This window comes from Eucyclogobius newberryi, unplaced genomic scaffold (assembly GCF_026437365.1).
Source record: "Eucyclogobius newberryi isolate DKJ021-1_F unplaced genomic scaffold, fEucNew1.0.hap1 SCAF_1, whole genome shotgun sequence".
Classification (NCBI taxonomy): domain Eukaryota; kingdom Metazoa; phylum Chordata; class Actinopteri; order Gobiiformes; family Gobiidae; genus Eucyclogobius; species Eucyclogobius newberryi.
In genome coordinates, this window is record NW_027315723.1 from 30,722,723 (window position 1) to 30,728,915 (window position 6,193).

Below are 6,193 nucleotides of genomic sequence, written 5' to 3' on the forward strand. Positions count from 1 at the left end.
ATGACTGAATAAAGTTAATTCTGTGAATGTATTTTTTATGTTTTTCTGTCAACTAAATTAAAGTGAAGTTGATTTACAATGAGTTTTCTGCATCAAATCTAGCACAGTTTGGGAACCACTGGTCTAAAATGTGACTCTGAGCAGAGGATAATAAGAGTGTAAAAAGTACAGGAGACAAGCTGCATTTCAAATGGTGCTTTTATTGCAATGTGTTGCATTCCCACATTCATAGATGTTATAGATTTGTTAGTCAAAGCATCATTTCCTCAATGTTGGCATCCTCACCTTGGAAATAAAAAGCAGAGGGATCAAATGCACGAGGTGTTTGTATCGAGTGTAGTAGAGAAGTGTGTGTAAACTTGAGCAGCCACAAAACAAATTAATGAACTCAATTTTGACTTCCAGTAGATGCAAATAAAAGTTTGTACTTGTCAAACAAAAGTTTGTTTGTCGCTCGACTCCCTGCAAGGAGGAACCCAGCCTGAGACTGATTGTCTACAACATTCCAAAGAAAAGGTAGATTCATTTCACATCACACACCTGAACAGGGGAATCAGACAGAAGAAAATAGAACATGCAGAAATCTCCCAGATGAACATTGTCACTCATATTGTCTTTAACAGCTGCTCCGATGCCTCTTAAAAACAAACTCTACATGAGTGTAATATACAAAACCGGACAAATGCGTAAAATGTATAATATATATAATATATATATTTATATTAATTTGTACAGGGGAGAAAGTGGAACCTTGGTCTTTATCTCTCAGATACACATCGTCTCAAAGCCGAGTGGGAGCTCAACCCGAGCCTTTGTCCATAAGGCAGCACTTCAGAGTGAGGACCACGTGTGGCACAAAATACCATTCTACAAATAAAGCCCAAACTGTCTTTGTTTTATGAAAAGTATGTACATTTTTTGCAGCAATCTTCCCTGACACCGTCACCGGACATTGGTCTGGTGTTTGCAATAATCATTATATGTTGTTTGGTATTTAACAGATCATCTGATGTATTTAGAGTGGGAAACGTGCAGTATATGCTACATTTAATTTACAGTTTGTTTTGCAGATTTTCTCTAAGACTACAATAGTTACGGTTGGAGTCAATGCTTTTCCTAAACTGATGAGTTACTTGTACAATACATGTTTAGTGTGTTTAGTCTTCCAGAGCTGCTGCATAGACCGTATGTGTCCTTATAACGCCAGAGACATGCCACAGCAGAAGAGCTGAAAGCAGAAGTCACTGAGGAGGTTCAGACGAGCTGAAACAGACAAGTCTACTGCATCGAGGAGAGAAAAGCACTAAAGTGAAGAGGTTATGAGCAGGAATGTAACAAGCACACGATTCTAGTCACGCAGAAGAGTGGACAAAGGGACGGAGACAGTGCCATTACCTTAGCCAGTTAGTCCTCCAGTGGATTGTATCTAAACTACTCTCTCAACAATTTATGTTTAATTAATCATTATTCATCTGCTAAAGGCTGTAAATATGTACTTTATATTATGTTTGTTGATTCATTTGGATTTCATTTATTTTGCGTACAAATTCAGACAGAATCTAACATAAGTAATAATTGAAGAAAGACTCCAAAATGAAACAGATGTGAGCTTCATATTTAACTTTAAATGGTGTTATTAGTGGGTTTGGGTGGAGAAAGTGCGGGCTAAAAGTGTGTTAATCTACAAACTACTCTATTTAGCAGGACTAGATCTACTGGTTACGCTGGTGGGCAATAAAGGACTTGATATTTACTGCGGATTCCTTTGTCCATGTTCGCATACAGACTTGAGTCACACTGAGGACGGACCGGCGCTGAGATAAACGCTCTTTTAGAACTACATGGACAAACTGTACGGCTCACATCACGTTTGTGTACATTCAGGGCAAACGATGACTTAACCAAATATTCCTCTAATGTTCTGATTTACGACTGATGGCCATTTCTCTCTGGGTAAATCGAAGATAAAGTGCAAAATTAGATTGTATTTGCAAATTCCTGGAATAATTTGATTCATCTTGAGTAAAAAAGTCATTTAAAATACAGTTTTTTTTTTTTATAAATGTGAAAAAATGCTTATTTAAAAAACCCTGGTTTAACAAGGTCATTGCAGAAAGTATATACAAGAGGCACCTTAAGTTTGGTAGCGAGTCATGACGAGTGTCTGGATAAAGGCTGTTACCGGGACTGTGGAGGGTCAGAGAGGCTCTAGAAGTGATCTGTACAAAAGTAAATGCTGTTAAGTCTAAGGTGCATAGCTAACGGTGTTTTACTGTAAACGAGAGATAGCACTTTAGGCGCTAAATACCTCTTGGCAACGTGGAGACCTGTGAGAACGATGAGAAGTACGAGGAGAACTGTGGTACAAGACGGAGAACGCAGAGGGACAGAGGAAACCCACGTGCAAAGTGAAAACTGAAGCGAAGCCGCTACATTATGTCTTGGACGGGGATGAGGAAGTTTGCATACGATACCCTTCCCAAATCGCAAAGCTTTGGTCATTTACTGCTGACAAAATGCGGAGAGGCGAGTCCACACAAACTGCACGAAATCATCTCCCACTCGTCGCCCGAGAGGCAACGCATCTGCCCCGAAACCAAGGCTCCACTCTCCCATGTCTGCCTTAAACGTTTGACAACAGAAAATTAAATAATATGGCCTTTTTTTTTTTTTAAATTAACCCGTACAAAAAGCCAGTCCACACTGCTTCTTTCCCAGTAAAATCACATTCAGCAGTCGCTAAACCATTCTCTGGCATAGTTTTCTGAACAGCCACAGGTACTGTGCAGGGTCCATAGAGTCGAAGAAGAACAGAAAAGTCAAAAAGTGGGACATTGTCCACGTTTCCATTTTAGAGAACACCAGATAAACAGTATTAATCACTTACACACGCACACGCCCACTGATAGTCATATACATACATACATCTGCAGAAAAATAAAAAAGTAGAAAATCAAAACATCAAAATCAAAACATGACGGAGGCGAGTAGTTATTTACCACAAACTCGGAGCACTAGTTTTTTGTTGATTCTGAACAAATACATATTCACATTTCTCTGTTATATACATTATGTTTACATTTTGAAAGTTATAAAAGAAGCGAACCATGTACCTGTTCGTCATAGTGAGGAGGATGGGGGGGGGGGGGGGGGGGGGGGGGCGGTGTAGGGGGGGAAGAGGTGTTCCTGTCAATGGCTGTTGCATAAAAAATAAACTGAAGTGTCCGTATGCAGCGCTTGTATTTGGCATGTTGTAGCGGGCGACACCGAGGGCGGAGAGAAGACCTGTTCTGTAGGAATGACTGTCCCGAACAGAGGGAGGGGCTTAAGAGGGAAGGGTTCAAGGGGGCGGGGCGAGGGCGACAAGACACGGACAAAAAAAACAAAAAAAATACTTCGAAAAATACTTCTGACCACTTTGTGTACAAGTCTGGACCAAACAGTGACACAGGACCATCGGCCAGCCTCCGTCCACTACGCGGTATGTGGCCAACGAGGACTTCGATCCGGGTTTTTTCATCTCTCTCGTGTGACTTGCAATCGCGCGGACAAGTTCAAAGTGGAACGAAAAAACAAACAAAAAACGGTCTTTCGCAGTCGCACGCCGGATGCAGCGCCGCGCGGCCATCTTTGAGGTAGAAGGGGAAGCTTTATAACTGGACGCCGCCGCTGCACCCAGACGTCCGACTCTATCTAAGTGCTTGGCAGTCAGCTCGTTAGGCTGCTGAGAAGTGCTTTCCATGAAAAAAAAAACAAAAACAAAACAACAACAACAAAAACGACGGGTGATCAAAAGGTGCTCCGGAACCTACGGGAAATACCTCTGTAGGTGATTCTCAGCTTACGGCGCGCTACGTCCAATCGAGTGCTGGACTCCTGCGACACTGTTTGGGTTTTAAGTTGTTTGGTTCTTTTTTTTGTGTGTGTGTCTTTTTTTGTTTGTTTGTTGCTTTTTACAGAACTGGCATTGAGCTGAAAACACAAAGTGGTTGTCACGTGGATGACGGTGGAATGTAGACCTTTCACCTGTTGCATATGGAGGCATTATTGTGTGGAAAAGACAGAGGAGCCCTAAGTCCATGTTCTCAGCGACGAAACGACCAACAAATTGAAACAAAAATCGAGGCTTGGAGACGTTGTTTGAGTGTCGCGTGCGTCTGCTGCAAAGACTAGATCTGAACATGTGAGGTGAGGTTCGAGGGACCTGCTTTTTGAGGTAGTAGCTGCAGCGCTCGCACCGGCTCGTCGCGGCCAGTTTTGGGGGAAAGCGTTTTGTCGGAAGAAATTGCGAGATAACCGCGGCGCAGGAGGCAGAGGGGGAAACGCGTCACTGTGGCGGACGTGTGCACATTTTGCGGAGGGTTTTCGACTTTCACCCGCCTCTCTTTCATTTCGAACTCGGCCCAATTGGAGTTTGGACACTGTGAAACGCAAATAATATAAACAGGTCTGTTCTTTGAAGCCTAAAAGCCGGTGCTGAAACCTGCCGGATGCACCATTTCCCCTGCCACAATCTGAGGCGTGTCGACGGCAGGTAAAGCATGTATGCCAATTAGTAACTCTTACTTCACATTGAACATTACACTACCAATTAACACGGTTTATCATCTATGTATGCGTTTCTATTTACACTTGTGTGCCCGCTTTCTTTGCAATTTTGAGTTTGTTTGTCCGCAAGGGAAATGTAGAAGATCGGCTGCACCGGTTTACCCACGTGTCAGTTGAATGTTTGTGTAAATATCCTGGTTTTCTCCTTGTTTACAGAGGTTTGTACTCGAGTAGAGACAGTGTCTGACTGAGCGACAGTAGTCCACACGACTGAAGCCAGAGGAGTGAAGTCAACATCGCCGAAACCCAAGAGAACGGAGCCAAACGAAATCCCCTCCGCCCCTGAATATAGATCATTTTGTGTCTTATTTCTCTTTTTCAAAAAAATCAATTTCATCATTAATTATCCATCACATATATATATTTTTAAAGAACTTCTATCTCTAAAGCCTCTACTTAAATGTCAATATATAGGAGAAACACTGGACCCGGCATCGTCCACGCATTTTCTTTCTTTCTTTTTACACGACGGTTACACACACATTCTCTCCGGAAACGGTCTCTTAAAAGCATCGTAGAATTTAAAAAAATATATATGTAAAAAAAAAAAAAAAAAAGGAAAGATGGCTTAACCGACTCCCACAAACGAGGAAGCGACGCAAATCCAACCCGACGAGTCTGAGCCAGCCATTTTATCAATTCCTCTTCACATTTCATATTCCATAATAGTAAAATCTCCCACCTCCGCTGTAACATGTCTACAATTCATTCCGATTAGATCATTTTAAAAAAGAGAGAACGCTAAAAAACTGCATCGAATCATGACCTCGTGCTGTTTTGTGAGTATTCGCGCCATCGTTTTCGCGCGTGACTCGTTCCTCCCTTTGTTGTTGTTCTTCTTCTGTACTGTACAATACGACCCGGCTGAAACACTGATAGGCCAACGAGAGAGCAAATGAGATACGAGAGAGAGAGAGAGAGCGAGAGCGAGAGAGCGAGAGAGAGAGAGAGAGAGAGAAGCCCCCCAAAAAAACAGGGCTCCGTAATAATAATTCACAGCTGCTGAGGTGAGGGCTAAAATGTGACTGACAAAGACAGTTAAATAATCACAACAGTCTTATTCGGACAAAATATATCTCGATAAAAGAAAATTAAAAACTGAGCAGCATCCCATCTGTCTCCCGTCCACACGCACCAAAATCTGGCTTTTATGGTGATGAGGTGTTCAATAAAAAGGTAGAGAGCGCAGAAGTATCTTTTTTTTTTTCAAAACAAACAAAATCCAACCGAGGTTTAAAAAAATACAAACTCAAAAAAAAAAAAATAGACTCATAATATGTCGAAGTAGAAGAAGCAGAGTTACAGGAGGAACTCGCGCTTCCGCCAGGCACTGTAGCTGGATAGACACGTACGCAGTCCCAGACCTGCTGAAACGGAGCCGCTATCCGAACAATGCCAGAGGTCTGTAACCGTTAAAACATTCCCGCATCGCTGAGACAGGCAGAGGAAACGACACGCACGGGACACAGAAGTGAACGAAAAGACGCGGCGAGAGAGCTGCTGGCGGCGCGGGTCGAGTGAGCTCAGGACCCGCCCCCCCGAGACGCGCCGCTGTGTCCAAAAAACGCTCCCCGCAGCAAATGAA

General features: G+C 42.7%; 1 long non-coding RNA gene across 1 annotated transcript; it reads right to left on the reverse strand.

Annotated features, from left to right (window-relative positions):
* Positions 1-180: 180 nt before the first annotated feature.
* Positions 181-5,885, reverse strand: LOC140358589 (uncharacterized). Its single transcript, XR_011926718.1, has 2 exons — positions 3,365-5,885; positions 181-3,324 (listed from the first exon to the last, which is right to left on the reverse strand). It is a non-coding gene; the product is annotated as an uncharacterized lncRNA (long non-coding RNA).
* Between the last annotated feature and the right edge of the window lie 308 nt (positions 5,886-6,193).